We start from the raw sequence: 22910 nt of genomic DNA, 5'->3' as shown, positions 1-22910 counted from the left end.
TGCGCCCCTCTCGCCCCTCCCCCTTCTTGGCGAGCCCATCACTCCTTTTCGGTCCTCGTCGCGGTCCCTCCCAGGATTCCAGTTATCCTTTTGCTGCTTCATCTTCCCTCCACCTCTGCTTTTCTCGCCACTTCCCACCCGAGAAACTTGTTCCGGCCAGGGGTCCCCCTCCGGTCACAGTTGTCCCCCTTCCTCCCTAGAGACAGCAGCGTGAGCGGGTCCCAATGCCGTTCCCCGAGGCACGAGCGCCCCGCCCAGTCCCTGGCGTGATTCCGAAGCCCAGGCCGGGCCAGCATTTTCTCCCGGCGACTCCGCAAGGGCAGGAAGCAGGCCTGGGGTCCCTTCTTCCAAGGAGTCTACTTAGAGGGGTACAGGGCAGGACTCAGGAAGGATGCGGGCACTGAGTCCTTAGGCCGGGTCTCCCGCAGAACCGCACTCTCCACGGAGCCTGGGGTGGGGGGCGCAGCGAAGCGGCCTGAGGCAACAAGTGACCCTTCGTGCGAGCGGGGGCCACTTACCTGCCTGGGGCGGGGGCCGGGCCGACCCTGGTTAAGCGATCCTGGCCCCCCGTCCCCGGCCCCGTTCCCCTTACGCACACGGGGCTTTGGAGATGGGTGGCGGGAGGGAGACCTGGGATAGAAGGAGACGTGGCTCTTCCCAAGTCCAAAGTCTCCCTCCTCCAGGTTTCACCATCCGCACCCTTAGCAGAGTTTGCTAGGGATGGAGAGAGGGGGCAGGGCAGAAGCCGCCGACGTGGAGGGATCTTTGGAACGTGGGGGTGGTGGAGTGAGGCGGAACAGTTCCCGATTGCCTCCCCCACTTGGGCGATACTTTCCCCCCTACCCACCGCCCAAGCCTCCTGGGCCAGGGCCCAGCCTGACCAGCTGGAGCGGATTTGGGCGAAGGAGGAAAGAGGGGCCCCGGAGCCCTCCCCAGCTTTCCTCTGCCGCCCTCACTGATTGGCTGTGCGTCCCTGGAGCCCAACTTCAGCCGCTCCAGACTCCATCTGAGACCCAGAGGATCCGGAGTGCGGCGACCCAGAGCGGGGTAGGAGGGTGGCCACGAATCCCCGGGCTGACATCCCGGGGGTCCCTGGGGGGAGGGGCGCGGACTAGCCGGCCCCCGCAGCCTCTGCGAGGCCCGGCTAGCCGTGTCTTGCGGCCTCGGCTCCTCTCCGCCCCCCCGCCCTTTCCTTCCCTCCCCGCGGCGGCCTCCCTCCTTCTCCGCCCCCCCCCCCCCGCCCGCCACCTCCCCCCGGTTTCTCATTCCTGCCACTAGCGCGCTCGGCGGCTCATTCCGCGGCCGCCGCCAGCCGAGGGGAGCGTCGCGAGCAGATGCCGCGGGGGCCGCTCGCAGCCGCCGCCGACTTGTGAATGGGACCCGGACAGGGGCCGGGGCTGACACCGCTGCGTTCACCCTGCGCCAGGGACCGACGGCCCGCATCCCGCGCCCACCCTCCGCGGCCCCAGGTGAGGCGCGCCGCCAGTGCCTTCCTCTCGCCTGGATGGGGCTTCTTTGGGGTGGGTGCGGGGGGTGGGTTGATCTCTGGATGAGAATGTCTGGCGAGTGGGGTGTGTGGGGGGGGGGGGGAAGGACTGACTCGACAAGGTTTCACAAATGCTAAGCGGACTGGGGAGGGCGGAGGTAAGAGATTTGTTTAAAAATCGAAAAGGAAGAAGGGAGCCAGTTGTGGGCGCGGGCAGCTCAGGGGGCAGAGGCGCCAGATGTGTGCTCCAGTCTCTCCCTGCAGCTCCGGTCTTTTAGCGGGTCTGCGCCGAGGCCTCGAAAGAGGGGCTTTGCACCCGGCTGGAGCTGGAGGCTGCAGAGCTGCACCCCGGACGCGCCGACCGCCCCCGGTCAGGTCTCCCGGGGAAAGTAGCCCCCAGCGAGGTGCCCTCCCGCCCGCGCTGCGCCTCTTTCCAAAAGCGACGACATGACCATACTCTGCAGGGTCCCTACCCCATCCTCCCCTATCCCGACCGAGCGCTCCCGGGGACTCAGTTCCTCCATCGAGATCGACGGGGAAGCCCCGGAAAACGGCAGGAACCCAGCTCGGGTCGGCGATTTCCCCGCACTTTTAGAGCGTGGGTTTGGGTCCGCTGACTGCGGCTCGGGGGCGGGTTGGGGGGGGGGGCTGCTGACTGCGGTGCGCGCTCCAGCCTTCAAGCCGGAGTGTCTTCGGGGGGCTCCGGGGGAAGTGTGTCAGCTCCCGCCAGCTCCAGGGGTGATACGTGAGCGGCTCAGGCTCGGGCTCGCTCTGGCTGAGGCTTGGCGCAGCCTGCCCGGGTCAACGTTAACTTTGCGAAGCGAGCCTTCCCCGCAGCCTGCGCCTCCTTCCGGAGTGCGCCGAGCCTTTCCAGCTCCGCGCGCACGGCCTCCCTCCCGCATCTTTGCCCCGAACCCGAGCGGCGAGTGAGGAGCCTGGAGAAACCCGCAGGATGTGGGGGCGGCGAGGAGAGCAACCCTCTCCCCCTACACCCCGGTGTAGCTATAGGAGGCCCGCCTGGTGCTATGAAGAAAGAGTCCCCAGAGAAAGTGGGGTCAGCGAGCGTCACCACCCCACCCCCCAGGTCGCGCTTCTTCATCCCATTTCTTGCCAAGGCCTTGTTCCTTGTTTTCTGGGGGTGAGGGTGGAAGTGGGGATGGGGTGGGGTAGGGAGCGGTGGTGTCCGCACGCCTTCTTCTCCCGCGTGAAAGGTTTTTTAAATGCTTGAAGAAGAAAAGCCCTGTTGCTTTGCTGATAATGCAGCAGGGATTTCACGGGCCATCGCACTGCTATTAAGAAATTGCATCTTCTCATCATTTAATAACGCCACCTCTGCATGGCGACGGGTCGTTCGTAGGGGTGGGGTGGAAGGTTGTTTCTAAAACCCTGCTGCATGAAGGTAGACATGCCTGTAAAGTCTTCCCTCTCTAAACCTTTGTCGGGTGGCTCTGAAATCGCGCCTTGTTTTCCTCTTCCGATCATTCCTATCGTTTTTATATGAAGCAGAATAAGTTTTCGGTTTAATCACAGGGAAGCCACAGTGATTAATCTGGTGAGAGGACACGGGTCGATGTCTTTTTCACTTGGGCTTGCTGCAGGCATCGATGGTTTTGCGGGGTGTCTGGATTTCCCAGGGAAGGGGACGTAGAAGTGTTCTCAGGAGCGAGGATCCTCCAGCAGCATCGCATCAGCACATTTGCCACTCGGGGCTCCGAGAGCTAGAGCCTAATACGATGAGAGAGAAGAGATGAGGCTGACCTTCATTTCATTAATCCTGGAATTATTTTTCCTACAAATGCAGAGACTCAGACAGCAGAATCCAGAAGTAATCACTGCCCAGGAGAGCCTGGTCTCAGTCCAGTAGAACAAAGGAATAAAAGTTGCAAAACAAAGACACAGAGGGTTGGGGCCAAGGCCAGTGGGACCCTGAAGCTCCTGCTCACTGAAGTTCCTTAGTCATGAGCTCTGATTCGAAGTTTTAGAGTTGGCCAGTAGGCCCTAGAATTCAAACCTCTCCACAAGACTGAAATCCTGCCCAGTACAATGGAATGTGAGTAGTTTTCAAGAACAGACCAAGGAAAAGCATCTGGCAGGACGGGAAAGTTGCCTTGAGTGAGAATTAGCTCTACATGCTGTTTCTGCAACAATGCAAATTAATACATTTAAAATGTCTTGCAGTCACATTTTATTATTCAAAATTATTATGATGATTTTTTTCCATGTTGTTTTGGAGTCTGTATAAGTTGGTCATTTTATTATGTTTTTAGGAAAAACAAACAAACAAACAAAACCCTCCCCACCCTTGGGGGAGGGAGGTGCATTGGAAGGACTGAGATAGGATAATCTGTTGAGGCCCAGGCATGTGGATTTACTCAAACTGAGCTTACTGCTTACCAGAAAAATAGGCTTTGGAAGTAGCTCTAATTGAAGCAGTGGACCATCTTGATAGCACTTCAGAACTTTCATTATGGTGTGCATTCTTATCTGAACGCTAGACAGTAAAATTACTAGAAATGCAAATTCTGTTTTCAATTAAGATGCAATCTTTTGTTAATTTGAGAATTTTTTTTTTAAGTTACAACTTTTGTTGTTGTTGTTTTGTTTTTTTTGACCCAGAACTCAAGGTTCCTCTTTGCAGTGGTGGCTGTGGATGTGTACATGTTTGTTTGTTCTTGAAAAGGGGTGGGGGCAGGGTTGGAGAGCCATGCCGTGATTTGGGGGAATACGGATCAATTTCATGCTCCTTTAATGCACTTGTCTTCATAATTCATGGTTTTTCTTCCACTTTGAATAGAATTACACGGCTGCTTTGTAAAGATTCTGGTTTGGGGATCCTCATATGGGAAATGCCATGACTTTGACCTCAAAGCTTGATTTACAATGCCAGAGCTACACTCCCTTGAGCATAGTGTGTCTCAGAACCTTGCCTGTGAACGTCTGTGACTTATGAAGTTGACAGTTAACGTAAACTTTGATCTGTGATATTCAAAGCTATTTTCGGAACCATCTAAAGGAGATCTGCAAATCTGATTTTACTCTGCCTTCATTTTCTACACATTTATGTAGGCAGAAGTTCCAGAAACATGATAATTTTAAGGTTTTTTTCAATATTGATTTCTTTCACTTTGATCATAGGAATACCTTATCATTAAATAATAATGATAAGACAGTGGTCTAAAGAGTTAAAAAGTCGGTAGCCAACCTTTTTTTTTTTAACTGTCAAATTTGCAGAATAACTACTATCTTGTACATCTTTTTTTCCTTACTAGAATAATCTCACTATTGTGTTAATTCACTAGCCAGTGATTTAAGAGATTGAAATGTGCTTGGGATATTTCCCCCCTTATGCAATTGGTCCTTATTTCATACAAAGTTACCTGATATGTCAAGAACCCCTGTCCTAGATTTACCAGCCACTGTAGTTGTCAGTCTTTTTGGTTCAAAGTTATTGCCCCTGAAATATGTAAATGTCTTTGGTCCTCTGTGTGTGTGTGTGTGTGTGTGTGTGTGTGATTTAAGGGAGTAGGGGAGAAACATCAACAGGTCTGGTAAAAAAAAAATTTTTTTTAAAGCTGGAGAAAGTTGGACAAATTCTGTTGTACCAGTATGAGTAAGAGTGAGGTTTCCATCAGTATTACTATGATATCCATCCACAGCCTCCTCTATGGGCAAAGAAGAACTAAAGAAAACACTCGAGGAGGATAATTAAACATCTTCTGCTATAATTTTGCCCTGACATTGAGAGCCTTGTGCGTCTCTGGAAATGGGTTCCTTCGCGGAAGATTGCACTTCTGGCCACTAGAGGGCAATGGCGCCCTGCTCCAGCTGTGTGCCTGGGGCCCATCTGCTTTTGAGGGCACCATGAAAAGCAGTTTTGTTACCACCGGCCTTGTCTGGACCTCTCAGGAGAGACCGAATTCAATCTAGCTGTGGTTCAGGCTACTGCTTCAGCAGTTTGTCAGGATTAACATCTTTCTAGTCCGTGGATCCCGTTACCTTCAGTCTCTTCTTCCCACCTTGGAGTTTACTAGAAAGTTGCAAAATCTGAATCTTGAAATCCTCTGAGCAGGCGATGAGGGGGGCTGGACTGTATAATAAACAAGGTCAGTTCTCACTGAGGCAGTGATGTGGAGGGTTTTCTGATTCTTTTTTTTTTTTTCCCCCTGCAAAAAAGCATCATTTCAGACTCCAAGGGGGAAGGGAAGGAGTAAAGCAGGGAAATATTAGTGAGATTGCTGTGATAACATTGCCTATTCTTTCAAGAGGTTTTGAAGATGTCTACAAGGCATTTTTAATTTGCAAAAAAAGAACAGCAGTTTGATCTTTGGTAAACACTTTGGGGCACGGAGTTTTAATATAACAGTAAATGTTTTACTATTACCTTTAAACCATTCTTGATATTGCTGTACAAAACCTAACTTTAGCAGAGTAAAATTTAATTCAAGATTGGTCCTCATGCACTGGAGTTTAATCATCTGACTTTTTTTTTTCCCTCCTCTGTGATATGGAAATTACTGCTTATGATTAAATTGCATATTCCAGGCTGCACAAATTTATATTTGTTACTGTTTGATAGCATCATTATGAATTTAGAAGAAGAATGAAACAGGAAAAAAAAAACCTAATGCTATATTATAATTAAGAGGAAAGCTCTATTTTAAAAAAAATTACTGGCTTAAGTGGATTCTTATTTGTATCTTTTTTTTTTTCTTTAAAACTGAATATAGTTGCCTCCCTGGTGAATCAGCAGTGGAGTTCTTTGCAGCTCTGAGTATGTTGGAATGCATGAGCAGTTGATGAAGGAGGAATCAATGGAAATAGATTATGGGAGGGAGTATTAAGTAACTCAGTTGAAAGTAAGACAAAGTGTTTTGTAAACCAAAGCTCACTTACCTCCCGGACAGTTTATTTAACTTTAAAAAGGAAGGCACTTTTAAATTCTAAGTGCTTGTGAATAATGCACATTTGTTAGAACTGGAGGCAAAATTTCACTGTTATTTGGTTTAATTAGTCGTCTGACAGTTGCAGAGTTCTGAGATGCTTATTGAGACAAAGCATTGTTCTCAGAGTTTCTATGGTCAAGCTTTTTGCTCAGGCAGAGAGGCTAGTACGTAGGATGTTAAATGAGATGGGAGTTTTAAGAGAGAAGAAAGGAAGAAAGAGGAGGGGGGAGAAAAGAGTGTGGGAGAGACTACGGATGCCCTTTCTCATGGCAGGTCAGGCTCTGGTGTCTCTCTCTTCTTTCCTCCCTTTTTCTACTCATTTAGACCATGCGAGGTGCTGAATCCAGAAAGCTGGCATAAACAGCTCCACAGGCCACGATAAACAGTGGCCAGAGCCTTATTCTCCTGCCTTCTGGCACTGAATACTTGTCAAAGGATACTGTGAATAAGCACTGCCTTTTTCTGCCTTTCCCCTGGTTGTTCCAGTTGAAGAAAAACCTTCACTTCCTTCATGAACTTCTTTATTTGCCAGAAATCCTCCTGACACGGTCCTCTGTGCTGGCATGATTTCACAAATTAAGATTACTCCTCCATGTTCACTTTTCCCGGAAGAAAATGTCTTCAGATGCAGCATCTTCCCCAACTCGATGACCACCTGTCGTGGCAACTGGAGCAATGGAAGCCCCGCCCTGGGTTCAGTTTAAGACACACAGAGGTCTCTTCTCAGCGTCCTGAGGCTCCACCGGTGAGAGCAGTGGGAACTCAGAGCTGCATTCTAGCCACGCATGCTCTCTCATTCTCAGGAAGAGCAAGCACGGATGAAGGCCGGACGGACAGAGTGTATCTGATGACACCACATTCACCCCCACCGTGATCTCTGCGTGTGTGTCGCCGATTGTCACGCACCAAACAGTCGGCCCTATTTCCATCATTCCTGAGGCCTGGACCACCTGTTCAGACGCGGTGTCAGTATTGCCGAGCAGTCAGGCCAAGATCAGGGTGAGGAGAGTGAGGTGAAGACAGGCAAGTGCAGATTTAGATCCCGACTGCATTTAAAATGTTGATATTTTGCTCATCATGGAGGTTTCCCCCCTAGTGATCTTGATTTTTGAAATATTTCCTAAAAATAGTATTTATCTTGAGTCACTGAGTTTTGGGGGTTTCCCAGGCGGCACTAGTGGTAAAGAACCTGCCTGCTAAAGCAGGAGACATCAGAGACGCAGGTTTGATCCCTGAGTCTGGAAGATCCCCTGGAGGAGGGCATGGTAAGCCACTCCAGTATTCTTGCCTGGAGAATCCCATGGACAGAGGAGCCTGGTGGGCTACAGTCCATGGGGTCGAAAAGAGTCGGACATGATGAAGTGACTTGGCAGTAACTGCAACTGAGTTTATTGGCATCTCCTTATATTTTGTGCCCACGGACGGAGCCTCACCTGACTCACCCTGGTTCCAGCCCTGCCCAGCAGTCTGATTCTTCTCAGTTCCAGCTCCACCGCTTGCAAAGTAGGAACCCAAGACTGAGCTAAGTAACTTCTCTCCGACTCAGCTACCTCATCTGTGAAAATGGACCTAGTCATAATACCCATGTCCTGCAATTGCTATAAGATAACAGAAAAATTGGGTACAGTGTCTGGTTCATGAGCGCTCAGTAACTGCTTGGGACTTTTTGTCCTCTCGGAAAGAGACCTGGGCTTCACTTTTATAGACTAACCATAGCAGGTAGAAGTTCTTCCCATGATTATTTGGCCAAAATCCTGCACTAAACTTTCCCTTTGGTTTGAGGGCCCTCCCAATTAGTGATGAATTGTTTATTAGAACCTGCCTTTTTTAAAAAAATATATTTCAGAAGTTTAAGTGATCCATCCCTCTTCCATTTAAAATATTCAAAAGGCAGTCAAGATTTTAGAGATAATTATGGCTTTTGAAAAGTGCCTGCCTCCTCGATACCTTTGCATTTTCCCCTGCTCATTTTTATATATGGGCTGCTGTGGAAAGTTGCCCTGAAGTTATATCTTACTGGGAAAGTTGGCTAAGCCTGTGATGTTGAGATATTCATCGCAAGGTCTGCCTCTCTTTAAAAGGGACTCATTACTATTCCAGACTAGCTGAAATGATAATTAGTCTCTTGATAAATTGTCACCATTTTCCAGAATATTCCTGTTTGTTTTTCAGGTAAGTGTAGTTTGGGGTTTTCAGGAGGATGAGCTGTGACAGTCTGACTCCTGGAAAGACTGCGACTTGAAGAAGCACTTGCCCGGTCTGTGGTCTTCCTCAGGCCCAGGCAGAAGCACAGTGATTTGGCATTGGATTAAAAATAACAGGAATCCCCGCCCCCATGCAGCCCTCCATGGCATTCCAACTGTCCTCACCCCAGCGTCACCATCAGGCTACAGCTTCTTCCAAAGCACCTAGTCCTTCCAGGTTGCCCTGCTGTGCTCCACCTGCAGCTTTCCTGCATCATCTGTCCCTGCCCCAGGCCCTCCTGCATTCCCTCCTGAGGACGCGGCACCATGAGAGTGAGGCACTCGCTGCCTGTGTTTGCCTGGAAAAGGCCAGGGGAGAGGGCCACCTTGATAAGATAGGACTGTGCTCCAGGTACCTCCTGTATTGTGTGCAGGCGCCTGTGAGGAGGGTACTGTCATCTCCACTTTACAAGTCGGGAGAGTGACCCCCCAGGAGGATTCGAGACACTCGTTCTAGCTCACCAGGCTGGAGCTAGGTGTCCAAGCCCATGCTGACCCCACAGGCCAGCAGTTTCCTGTCATGTGTGGTGTGTGTTGCAATCCCGGGCCGCCTCGGCTTCCTGGAGAAGAGCAGAGGGACAGAGAGCTGAGTTGACGGCTTGACCCTGTGCCCCTACAAGCTCCCAGATGTTGTCCATTAAAGGAGCCTCTGAGATCTTATGGTCGAACTCTCCTCTCTGCAGGGTTTCTGCTTGTCATTGATCCTGCAGCTTCCTAAATGTCCTGATGACAGCCTGCTAACGACATCTCAGGAAACCCATGACACCAGAGGCGACTCATTAACTCTGTTCATTAACATATCCCATCATATAAGGAGCTAAGATCTCTTCTGCTGTCACTTTCTCCCAGTAGTCTCTTTGCCCTGCTCCCCGGCACTTTTTCCTTCTGAAAGCCCTGCAAATACTGGAAAATGGCATCTGATAACAGTTAAAATCCATCATGTATTGAGTACTAAGCTAGACTCAGGCACTATGCTAAGGACATTCTAAAATATGAGAATTATCTGCAGCGATCTATGAGCTGGTTAAGATAATTGCTAGCATCTTACAGAGGGAAAAACCCTGGAAATGTCCAGGGTTCTATCACTGTTAATTGGCAAAGCTGAGATTAAAAGTCAGGCATCCAACAGCCAAGTTAACCTGCGTCAGGGTTCTCTCCCATTCAGGGCTTCAGCTAACCTGATGAGATTACAGACCTCTCACCATCCTCATCTCTCATGTCTGCTTCCATTCTGTCTTGTCATTGTCCCCCCCTAAACGTGTGGCATCTTAAATCAGAGTCCCTGTCATGGTCTAACCACTGTAGAGTGATTGGACTTCCTGTTTCCTAAATGGAAATGGGACATCTCACTTTAAAGCAGAGTTCTCAGGAGTCAGGTGTCTGAAGTCACTTAACTGAGCTGTTGGCTATCCTCATCAACGATCTTTCAGAGATGAGGGTCCAGGGGCCCATAGAAGGACCATGACTCGACTAATATCACATGGTAATCTAGCAGCAGGTGGAATAAGAAGTGGGTGGTCTTGGCTTTTAATCCTCTCTCTTACCACTATCTAAAAGCAAAAGCATTTTTATTTATTTTTTTAGAGTTGATATACCTGTGGTCTGATTATGATTTAAACATATCACTAGTTCAGATGGACCCTATAATAGTATTTGGCAGTTAAGTTGTAACATCTAAATACGGAACTTTGTATGAATCTTTAATATTTTGAAGTCATGGTTAGCCAATCCAGTGTCATTTGACAATATTTTGCAGTATATACCGTTTGATTTCACCCTTCAGCTCTGTCCTGCTTTATAGATATCTACCATTAATATCTCTATTCTGAGTTTGCATAAATAACAGTAAGAGTGGCATCACCACTTTGCCACCTGTAAGCTTTCACAGGGCCCGCTGGCAGGGTTTGGTTTGCACTCCATCTGAAACTCATTTCATTGTCCCCTATTTTAATGAAAGGCCTGGGCTGGGAACACTGAAATGATCAAATCACAGGGCCTTTCCTCAGAGAGCTGACAATATCGCTGTTGAAGAACGTACTAAAATCTCAAGGCTGCATACAGCCAGTGCCCAAAGGAAGTATAAGCAAGGAGGACCACAGTAAGAATGAGCCGCATGCAGTTCAGTGATCAAGGATGGTGTGGGGAAGGGAAAACAAAAACAAAAACCATTGCACTCCTGCACGGGGTGGGAGGGACCCAAGAGACCAACTGGAGTAATACATCACGCCACCAGGCCCTGCAGGCCTGGCTCCGTGTGCCAGTGATAGCCAGAGCGCCACTAGTCACAGGGAGTTCCTCACCCCTGGGCACAGACCGCCAAGGCATTAGGGACTTCCACATTTAGAAACACGTTTAGGGTTGATCCAAACTCTGTGTCCCCAGAGGTTGTACTCTTGGGTATGAGCCTTTGATGTCAACGAGGGATAGATAGATTTCTCCCTCCCTGTTGCAGCTGTTCAGTATCTGAGTGGTCTTCCAGGATGCCATCTCTGTCTCCCGTCTCCAGAACAGACACCTGTCTCCTTTTTGCCCTCCTCAGACAGCGAGACTGAGCACAGAGATCTAGAGGCAGCTTAGACTGTCAGCTCGCTCTGTGCTTCTTTGATTGCAGCCCGAGGCTACATTACATTAGCTTTCATTGCCAGCCACATCACCCAGAGGACTTGTGCTCCACAGTTTATTTGTTGGTTTTTCCTGGTGTGCTGCTGTTAAGCCCCATTTTCCCACCTGTCCCTGTACACAGAAGACATAATATGGCACCTTCAGCAGTGTGAGGGCATCAGGCTGCCTGGCTTCAAAGCTTGGCCCTGCTGCTTCCCGGCTGTGCAAGCCACCGTATCTGTCTCTCCATGTCCTCATCTGTAACACTGGGTCAATAATAACAACCTTGCAGGTGTGCTTCTGATATGAAATACTAATATATGAAAGTGTTTAAGGAGTACATGGAATGAGGTTGCTGTTTTTATTATCTCTGATACATTACATATCAAAATGTTTTTAAGTTTAAACCTTTAGTCTCATGCAGAATATCTGTCATCCCTCTAACCATGCAGTAGTTTGGTTTACTTACATACCTACCTTTCTTATGAAAAACAGCAAGAACAACAAAACCGACAGAAGCAGGGACAGCACCTTGTTAACCACAGAAGACACTCCTTTTGAGTGATTCTACCCAGGTGGTGCTGGTGGGTAAAGAACCCACCCGCCAATGCAGGAGACATACGAGATGTGGGTTCGATCCTTGGGTTGGGAAGCCCCCAGGAGGAGGGCATGGCAACCCACTCCAGTATTCTTGCCTGGAGAATCCCAAGGACAGAAGAGCCTGGTGGGCTATAGTCCACAGTGTTGTGAAGAGTCGAACGCAACTGAAGTGACTAGGCACGCACGCGTGCCCTGGAATACAGTATTCTTCATGTTACTCCTTCCTCGTAATGCATGGTTGCCGTTTTGTTTGCTTGTTTGTGTGGCTTCATAGCACCCGAATCGCCTTCCTAAGTCTGGAGATAACCCACAATAAGACTCTCTGTAGAAAGACTGCCCTCTCTCCTCTCCACAGGCTTCAAGGCCAGAGTCTCTGTCTTCTCTCTCCCAGAAGGTAGAATGATGACTCAGCACCTACTTCCCAGTGTGTTTTAAACTTGGAATCAGGTTCTTACACTTATGTGCCTGTGTGTGTGCAGACCCACACAAGCACACCCACAAGCCCCGGCCATGAAGTAGCCCGTGGATGCTGACCATGGAGAACCCACTCTGGTCACTGTGGAGTGGCTGCTGCGTCATCCGACATCCAGGAGTGACCAGAGTGCAAGAGAAAGCTGTCACTACCACATTCAGTGGGGGCCGTGGCGGCGCCCTCTGTGCTGTGTGCTGTGCTTAGTCGCTCAGTTGTATCTGACTCTTTGCAACCCCATGGACCCACCGTGGACCTGCCAGGCTCCTCTGTCCATGGAATTCTCCAGGCAAGAATACTGGAATGGGTTGCCACGCCCTCCTCCAGGTTTGTGGCAGGATCTGGTCTGCAGTTCTGACTGTCGAGGCTCCTGAGGTTCCTGACCACTTCACTAGTCTTCCTGCAAGCCGTGTGCTACTCAGAGTTGCTTTGAACTAATAAACCCCAAAAGGCTTCATATCCCTGGATATCCTTGCAAGACTGCTGCAAGAAAACTTATCCATTGCAATGGTGAGGGGCGATCTGGATTTTGAGTTCCTCTCAAATGCTGATAGAACGTGGCTAGATGGTTAGATATTCAGGTGTGAGGAGAGAGCAGAGGAAACCTTTATTAAACATTGGATGGTCCGATTTGGGTTGAGCAAGAATTGGGCAGGACATCAGAACCTGGGTGGAAGCTAAGTGATACGGCTCAGTAGATGAAGTGGAATTTACACAGGCAGCTATGGCAAATGACATAACTGTTAGGCATGTGGATGGCAAATGGTCTCTTGGAAAGAACAGGGCAGGTTGTGTGGGAGAGTGGCCCGTGGATGCTGGCTCTGGAGCCAATGCAAAATTCCCCCAAAAAGTATTATGCAGAGGAAACTAAGGCCAGATTCAGGGACAAGAGTCCAAATTGTATTCCTAATCTAAAGGCAGCCAGATAGAAAAGACTAGTCTGAATTCAGAGCCAAACATCTCAGAGAAGCCAGGATCAAATACATGCAAGCTTTCCAGGCATTGACGGGAGCACAAAGGATGCCCCTCCTCACCACAAATGACTTCATCACATCCCAGTTTCTGGGGGTGGGGGGTGGCTCCCATACCCTCCCAGCTCTCTGGCCCCTGTGTTGGCCCCAAGATTGGATGATCAGGTGGAAGCTGGCAGTGCTTAAAGCAGGGAGAGTTGGGGCAGCAAAGAAAGAAAAGCTTCCTCTGCCGTTGGTCCGTCATCCCAGGACAGTCCAACCCCTGTTGAAAGGAATCCGAATCACACTTCTAGGGAGTGGAGCCTTCAGGGCAAGGTCAGGGTTTCTAAGCATCTAAGACTCGCTGGCCTGTCTGCTGGGCCAGGTAGTTAAACCGCTGAATGGCTTGATTTTGTGTTGATGGTGCCCCTTGCCCAGACCTGACCCAGGCATCACTGCCACACAGAACTCTTGGAGCCATGCCTTTCAACTTCTATGTGGTACTCCCTGACTGGTCACCATGGACATAAATCCAGACCACAAACCAAGAAGGACTAACCAAATACAGGTGAGGCTGGTTGGGCAGCTATATCAAGAGTTAGCATCTTTCCAGTGTCTAACTTATGGAAGCATGAATGTTTAAAGGTTTTAAATATTTAACGACATATTTAAAGGTTTTTAAAACAATATTTCTTCGACAATAGCAGCAAAACTGTATTTAAATTCCAAATCCAAATAGAAAATTAGAAGTACCTTATGCAGACAGTTCCAGTCCACAACACTTTGTCCTGAAATAATCCAGTAGGGAAGGGAGTTGGCTCTTGAACTGTCTCACTCCAGTATATGTTTCATATATAGACACAGCTGTAGTATAAGATGTAGTTTTCGTTTTCATTATTATTCTCGGGAACTTAAGAAGCACTATATAAATGAAGTGTCGCTATTAGTATTATTACCTTAGAGTGGAAATTGCAATTTAGCAGTTAGAACTGGGCACACTTGCCTTCGAAGTAATGCATTGGCCATTCTTGTGTTTTATTCATCACCGATCCTCCTTGCAAACCTCAGAGAATCTTCAGCTTCAGCAAATCTCCACGGTGCGTTTGGGAGCATTAGTCAGGAGACTAGGACAGCCTGGGAGAACATGTCTTTGAAGTGAGGGATGGAGCCTGCCGAATCATCTCAGCTGCCCTCATCCCAGCAACCCCCTCCTGCCGTGCCCGCATCACAAGCCAGGGAGGGACCTGGTTTTCACTTAGAGAGAGGCATACCTTGTGTGCTTTCCTTATTGGGCGCTTAACTTCTGTCTCATTTCTCATGAATGGAGAAAGATCTCCTGTCAGCAAGCCTGCGGCCAATTGCTGACAGATTTTTCCCTAATAGGCTGTCCTGTGGTTCCCTCCTTCCAGGCAGACCAGCCTGGTGAAACCCTGGCATTCTGATAAATAGCTGTGCGGCCTTGGGCAAGCCACTTAACCTCAGTTTCCTCATCTGTAAAGTGGCCTGTTGGGTCCTTTCCAGCTCTAAAATGGTCTGGCTCTCAAACCTTCTCCACAAATCACCTGGCGTGGTGCCTTCTGACCATTGCATCTCAGCATTCCGGAAAAGGTGCCCTCCATGTGGACAAAAACGCCAGGGTGGAAATGCACAGGATGATTTGTGTGAGCAGAGTGCACACGCAGGGTGGTGAGTGGGACTCTGTGAAGTATGTTGCGCATCACATTTAGGACTTTGGACTTCATTCCCCAGATCCTAAGCCTTTGCCAGTTTAGAGCGGTGGTGGTGGGGAGGCTGTGTTTGATACTGTATTAAATGATATCTGGACCAGCATTGAGAAGAACTGATAGTAGCAAGGGGCAGAGATTCTAAACAGGGGAATTGGCAGGAAGCCGGGACTAGGGGGCAGTGTTTTTATTAATAGAATCACAGATATGTACTGAGCTTTTACTGTGCACACACAGTGCTCAGCCTTTCCTACAAATTATCTCAATCCATCCTCCCTACAACCTTAATGAGTTGGAAGCTATAATTATCCCCATTTATAAAACATGGACACCAAGACTCAGGGTAGTCGAACAGCTTTCCCCAGCGTCATACATACATCTGGTAAGGGGGCAAGTGGGGATTCAAACAGGAAGATTTTGCATTCTTCAGTGCTCTGTTATCACAGGACCGACTTAAGAGGCTTCCAGGATAGGTTCGTGAAACTTGCTACTGGCTGTCGGTGAGGAATGGGGGTGGATGATCTGTGAAGTGCTTACTGAGTGCCTGGGACTGAGCCTTCTAGAGATTATCTCGTTGAATCTTCCCAATAAACTTCATAAGTAGAAGCCCCAACTTCACACTGATAGGCAGTTACAAAGCTTTTGAACTCAGGACATGAAAGAACCAGAAAGCTTTTCCTGAGACTTTTTAATGTATCCCGAATTGCCGGGTTCTTGGCTTTCTCTCTGCCCAGGCTGATTTAAAGATGACACCGAATGTTATGTCTAATGTCTTGTGCTCATGACTTAGATATTTTAAAAGATGCGTTAGGCGGAAAAGAAGCTGTGATTCCGTGATCCATGTTCTCTCTTGATATTTTGGTTCCCGTCCAGCCCTGGCATCGCTGAAGGGAAGATGCCATTAAGAGTGTCCCATCAGAACATTTATTTGACACTCAGGGTTTGCAGTGTATTTCTAGGAGGTGTTGAGAGAAGACATGTAAGCCCATCAATGGGCCCTCTCTGCTTTCTGATAGCAAAGGTGGGAGAAGATAGCAAAGTCAAATTACAGCTGCCATCATGCATATTAATAAGGACCTAGGTTTCTGAGAGATAAATGAATCATCTACACAGGATTTGAAGAGGACTCGAAGTGGCATCAGATTTGACACTCCAAACTAGGACAGGAAAACAAATGCAATCGCAAACACCAACCTGGCAAAATCTTGTTCAAAGAGACGAAGTCCACAGGGTCTCTGTGTTTTGTGTTTCTTTATCTGCTCTCATATCCTTGGAGCATTCTCATCTGTATTCCCCTTGACCCATCTTTTTTTCTCGCCCCTAATTTGTTCATCAACTCACCTTTGGACAAGAGGGAATGCACTTCCTTTGTCTGGATTTGTTTCCTCTTATGTAGAGTAAGAAGGTTCCAATGGAAAATTGCCTCCCACACAGGAGGGATCTGGGAGACCAGCTGAGATCTGTTTAAAAAGTAAAAAAAAAAAAAAAAAAAAGTCGGTTACTCTACTTGACCCAGAGAATACTTGTATTTTTCTCCTCTGAACCCAGCTCCTGGACTTAAGATTTTCATTGGGACAGTTAATACCAAATGGGTGGTCACTGGGGACTCAGAATTTAGTTCTCAGCTAAATGGCAGCCCACTCCAGTATTCTTGCCTGGAAAATCCCATGGATCGCAGAGCCTGGTAGGCTACTGTCCATGGGGTCGCAAAGAGTCAGACACGAGCGACTTCACTTTCACTTTCACTTTCTGGCAAAGAGCCTCCAAAACCTGTCTCCTGCCTCATTTAAACCAATGCTTCTTTAAAAGAATGAAGTAAGAAAAGCTTCATGGGCAAGAATATGAATTAATTTCATGGAAATAGCATCCCTTTTCAAAGATTGCCTGTCTTTGCTTAATGTTGAAAGTATTGATACTACCTCTGGTATTGTTTCCCCCGTTTTTACATTTGCATGGGACATGATTCGATGACTATTTCTTCTGCAGATGGTTTTCCTTCTCTGAGAGAGTTACATTGATCATATTGGCTTGGTTCACTGATCACGCCTCCCTGTGAGGGGCCTGTTTGGATGGAAAAGTGAGCTGTTTTGGAAACAGTAACTTTACCTGCTTTCTTGTGCCTCCTTTCAGGGCTCCGTTGGGCTTGCTGCAGGAGAGCGTTGAGAATGCTGTTCACAGGCTCTCGAATGCAAGAAATTGTGCTAATACGACTTTAGTTTTCATATCAAATTGAACGAGAAATGAGTTTGTCGGGAATAATCATGCCTCTTGCCGAGGTGCCAGGTTGGCTAGTTACTGAGGTGTGACCGTTCCTCCACGTCTGTCCGAGCGGTGACGTGGGCGTGTAGATGGAGGTCATCCAGTGTGCTGGACCCAGCCACACCCTCGGGAGACCTCCTCAGGCCCGTTCCTGGCAGTGGCTCACTCCCGCTACGAGTATTCCCTCATCTCCCACTATACTTGGCTCCCCCTCGGCCTTGTTCCCAGTGCCTTGGTGGGTCTCTTACAAAAAACAAGACAAAACAAAGCAACCCTTGATGTAAATAGTTCAATCTCTGTGACATTCATGGTGGTAGTTCAGTTGCAAAGTCATGTGCAACTCTCGCAATCCCTGTTGCTTCATCTTGAATAAAGACATTCTGATGGGAAGCTGTGCCTACAAAGGTGAGCCTGGGGGTGCAGTGCAGTTCGGGAAAGAACTGGGAAGACTTCTGTCACTCATTGCATTGAGCATGTAGAGACAGGTTTTAAATCTTTTATCTGTGGGGCCACAAATCTTCTGGTTTCATATTTCATAGGTTAACTTCTGAATGTTATTTCTCCAAAGGTGAAGGTGAGAATGTTATTTCTCCAAAGGTGAAGGTGAAGGTGAAGTTGCCCGGTCGTGTCCGACTCTTTGCGACCCTGTGGACTGTAGCCTACCAGGCTCCTCCGTCCGTGGGATTCTCCAGGCAAGAATACTGGAGTGGGTTGCCATTTCCTTCTCCAGAGGATCTTCCCGACCCAGGGATCAAACCCAGGTCTCCCGCATTGGAGGCAGACACAAAGCACTCAATAATTTTTGCAGCATCCAGGACACTGCCAATACTTCTGAGTATCTACAGTCAATGTAGGTTCCTCCTCTTTTTGGGTCTCTCTTTTGGGTTTGATCCCTGGATCAGGAAGAGCCCCTAGAGAATAAAATGGCAGCCCACTCCAGTATATATATATCTCTCTCTCTTTAAGCTAATGGGCACAGAGTGATTTAAATGCAACATCCTCTCAGTGCTCTGTCATGCCTTCACAACAACGGTAAAAATACGCACCCTTCCTCGATGGTCTTGATAGTGTAAGTCCACTGTCTGCATCAGTTCTCATGACAGCAGTGAAAGTCTGCTCTGGGTGTAGAGGAGTGGTTAGAAGCTCACATGTGAGGGGTGTTCAGACTGAGAAGGCTGAGATTTCGCTGCTACCACTTTTTATTTTTTAGCTGTCTGGCCATGGGTATATAACTTATGAATCTGTGTGTTTGTTGGTTTCCTCATCTGCACCATTGCATTGACCAGAGTATCTACAAAGACCCAAATGAGTACCTAGTCCTTGGTAGCTGATAAGCCTATGAATGAGAAGTGTATTATTATTTCCGTTCTGCAGAGAGGCAGCGGAGGCGCTGCGAGTTTGCACACTCTTGCCTTGGGGTATATGGCAAGTGAGTGACGCTGTGGAGTTTGTATCCAAGTTCGAGTACTTCAAATCCATTGTTCCTTTCCATTCCCTCTACTAAATTTCGCTAAGTGTTACCGTTTCTCTCTTCCACACCAAACTCTAATCTGAATTTGATGGGAACTAGTTTTCAATTGTCTATGAAGGTTTCATGCTGTACTTTCTTAAAAAAAAATTGACATAATGCTCTCTTTCTCAGTATGAATCATATTTGCATAGCTCTGAGGATGTTGAGAACTCAATTTTCTCCCGGAAATCCTTTGTTTTTGAGCTTTTGTATGTTGATCATTGAAATTTCAGGGATGATAGTTCTATCCATGCCCATGCTCTGCAATAGATGAGCAATACAGGCCACCAATGGAAGACACAGATGAAATTTAAAATGTTCTAGAAGTCCAATTAAAACAGTGTAAAGGAAATATGTGGCAATTTTAATAATGTATTTTATTTAAGCCAATGTAGCCAAAATATTAGGATGTTTAATTAATATAAAATGACTGATGTGATATTTCTCATTCTTTTTTTCATACTGAATCTTTGAAACCTTCTGAGTAGTGTATATATAAAGCACATCTCAGTTGGAACTAGACACATTTTAAGAGCTCAGTAGTCACTTGTAGCTAATGGATACTGTGTAGATAGAACAGGTCTTAATTTTTCAAAGGATAATGTATACAACAAAAAATTTTAAGCAACTGTGGGTGAGGGAGGTACTCTGTAAGATATGTTATTATGTTATCTAATTTTATTCTCAAAACAGCCTTGTGCTTTGACCCTTATTTTCAGGCAAAGAAACTAAAGGCTGAGATTACATAATATGCTTATCATTGCACAGCTGGCAAGATGCAGAACTTGAATTTAGACTTCACAGATTTTTTCTCCTTCTCCAGGGCTCTTCTATAATACTGTAACCACGTGATGGTGATGATACGATGGTGAAATGTTAGTATCAGCATAATGATCCTGTTAACCCCTGGTACTGGTGAATTTATAACTTTCACTTAAGGTTGTGTTTATTCACCTTTGATACACAGTCCTTTAAAATAAGTATTTACATCCTAAATAAGCCCTGAGCAGGTTGCAGGTAGACAGGTCCAAAGCTAAACCAGAAGATGTGATAACTCAGTGAACCCAGTTGCTTCCAATGCCAAGTTTATCCAGGAAATCTCATTCATGTGAGGGTTAGAGAGGGTTTCATATAAAGTATGAACTCCAGGGAGATGCAGTGTGGTGCTTGAGCCACGTGGTTACACACACATGTGAACATGCTTGTGCAAGACCCAGGCAGAGGGAGACAAGAGAGGCCCAGGAGATGTGCTCATGGCCACGTGTCTGTCTTGGCACCTTTTGAACCACAGCTTCCTGAGACCCCTTCTTTAACAATTCCTACCTCCTCTGTAGCTCTCCCACATTTCCACCCCAGAGCTGGGTCTAACAGAGGTATCCATAGAAAGGGGCTGGCCAAGACACAGCCATTCTTACCTCCAACCAGAGGCAATCCTGGCTTCCCAAAGTACAAGCAAGCTAATGTCGATGCATGCTTCAGACCTTGCACTGGGGGCTACCTGTGAGTAAAAGCAAAAGACATTAGATTAAAGATGCATTACCCATCAATTCCATGCATTTAGCAAGCATTCATGATACAGTGATAATCAGTCAGGCTGGAGATAAAAGGAAGGATGGGCAAAACAGACATAGTTTCTACTCTAATGAACCTTATATTTTAGTTTGAGGGAAAAGACAATAAAATATAAACAAGTAAACAAAGTATTTTCAGTAGTGATGAGTGCCATCAGTAAACATATCTGTGGGATGGGTTAAGAAGTGACTGACATTTGAGAATGACAGCCACTCTCTCTGCCCATCCCGGCTGAAGACTGCAGCTGATGAAAATGAGGAAGATGATTGCAAGGTTAATTACCATTATTGGAGGCCTGCAAAGCAGTGAGTAGAAGGGAAGAAGGAAAACAGATAAAAGAAGAAGAAAAGTGAAAAGGAGGGGAGGGAGAAGAGGAGGACAAGACATCAGTGTCATGGCTGAAATTTTTCATGAATGATTCCTGGGAATCCTGACATTTGTCCTGAGAGTTGGGTCCCCTTCATGTTGAAGGACAGCCCAAGAGAGGGAAAGGAGCTTGGTCAGCAACACAGGTGAGGTCAGGGCTCAGCCCGGAGTGGACTCTGGGCCTCTTTGTCACAGCACATGAATCCATGCCTGCCTGCCCTCATCTCTGCATCTTCTCCCTGGCTTCCATGCCCAGGATGGTCTGTCTTAGCAGTGATGTCTTGGGAGAGTGGTACACATCTCTTTTGGGTTCTGAGAGGTGGATGAATGGGTAGAACAAGTTTGCTCAAGTAAATGGTTGAAATGGATACATTTATTAGAATATAGTTCCTCTGAGTAATGGAAAGAAGCTTTGAGATGATGCCTGGAAGAATATAGCCCACGCACATTTGCAAGATTGCTTTGAGGGAGAAAGGTATTAGATTTTTACTGCTGACAACATAAAAAAAGCAACTAAATATCCATGTCACCAAAATACATTTACATTAAATTTGAACTTCTGCCTTCATAAGAGGGGTTAACTCTTAGTGGAAGTACAGAGGATTGATCCAACTTCCTTAAATTCATTGTCTCTTAGGTTTTCTTAAGGAACCTAAAATTTGGCCTTTGGATACAGGTAAGGCAACAGCTGTCTTTTGGGGGAGTTAAAATGTGTCCTTGGCTGTTGCTGGGAGATTGCATAACCCTCTCCATTTCTTTGAATCTGAAATCTTCTGTAGTTTCCCATCTGTAAATATTGATGTACGCATAAAGCCTCAGCCAGGATTCTATGAGGCGAACAGAATCAATAGGATATACATATATTAAGAGATTTATTGAGAGGAATTGACTTAAGCTATTGTGAGGGTTGGCGAAGCGTGTCTGAAACCCACAGGGTAGGTGGGCAGGACGGGCAGACAGGTGCTGTAGGGTGTGAGCAGACACTGAGCTTCTCTTCATTAGGAAGCTTCCGTTCTCCTCTTAAGGCCTTTCAACTGGTTGAATCAAGCCCGTCCAGATTATCTAGGATAATCTTCCTTACTTATAGAAAATTAATTCTAGACTTTAATTACATCCACTAAATGCCTTATAGCCACCATAGAGAACTTAAAAAACTAAAAATAGAGCTACCATATGACCCTGCAATCCCACTCCTGGGCTTATATCTGGAGAAAAACGTGACCCGAAAGTATGCATGCACCCCAGTGTCCACTACAGCTCTGTTTACAATGGCCAAGCCATGGAAGCAACCTGAATGTCCATGGACAGAGGAAAGGATAAAGAAGACGTGGTCCATATATACACAAAGGAATATTGCTCAGCCATTAGAAAGAATAAAATGATGCCATTCGTAGTGGCATAGATGGACCCAGAGAATGTCGTGCTGAGTGAAGTAAGTCAGACGGAGAAGGATAAATGTCGTACGACATCCATTGTATGTGAAATCTGAAAATAAATGATGCGAATGAACTTACAAAATAGAGACTCACAGAAAATGAGCTTATGGGTCCCAGAGGGGAGGGATAGTTAAGGAGTTTGGGAAGGTCATGTACACGCTGCTATATTCAAAATGGATAACCAGCAGGGACCTCCTGTATGGCACATGGGACTCTACTCAATGGTATGTGCCAGCCTGGATGGGAGGGGTGTTTGAGGGGAATGGATACATGTATATGTATGGTGAGTCCCTTTGCTCTTCCCTGAAATTACCAGATTATTAGTTGGCTATACCCCAATAAGTCACTTCAGTCGTGTCCAACTCTGTGCAACCCCATAGGTGGCAGCCCACCAGGCTGCCTCGTCCCTGGGATTCTCCAGGCAAAAACACCTGAGTGGGCTGCCATTTCCTTCTCCAATGCATGAAAGTGAAAAGTGAAAGTGAAGTCGCTCAGTCGTGATACCCCAGTAAAGGACAGAAATGGTCTGGACCTAACAGAAGCAGAAGATATTGGATATTAAGAAGAGGTGGCAAGAATACACAGAAGAACTGTACAAAAAGATCTTCACAACCCAGATAATCATGATGGTGTGATCACTCATCTAGAGCCAGATATCCTGGAATGTGAAGTGAAGTGGGCCTTAGAAAGCATCACTACGAACAAAGCTAGTGGAGGTGATGGAATTCCAGTTGAGCTGTTTCAAATCCTG

The 22910-nt window shown here is 47.1% G+C and overlaps 1 protein-coding gene across 1 annotated transcript in view; it reads left to right on the top strand.

The window, feature by feature from the left end:
* Window positions 1-1293: 1293 nt before the first annotated feature.
* The window catches only part of CDH11 (cadherin 11), a 153842-nt gene continuing 132225 nt past the window's right edge, over window positions 1294-22910 (top strand). Inside the window, exon 1 of the mRNA XM_015100462.4 lies at window positions 1294-1469. The gene's annotated coding sequence lies outside the window, so the exon portion shown is untranslated. The remainder of the gene's footprint in view (window positions 1470-22910) is intronic.

The sequence above is a fragment of the Ovis aries genome, chromosome 14 (assembly GCF_016772045.2).
Source record: "Ovis aries strain OAR_USU_Benz2616 breed Rambouillet chromosome 14, ARS-UI_Ramb_v3.0, whole genome shotgun sequence".
NCBI lineage: Eukaryota > Metazoa > Chordata > Mammalia > Artiodactyla > Bovidae > Ovis > Ovis aries.
This window is presented reverse-complemented; position numbering and strand designations above follow the sequence as displayed.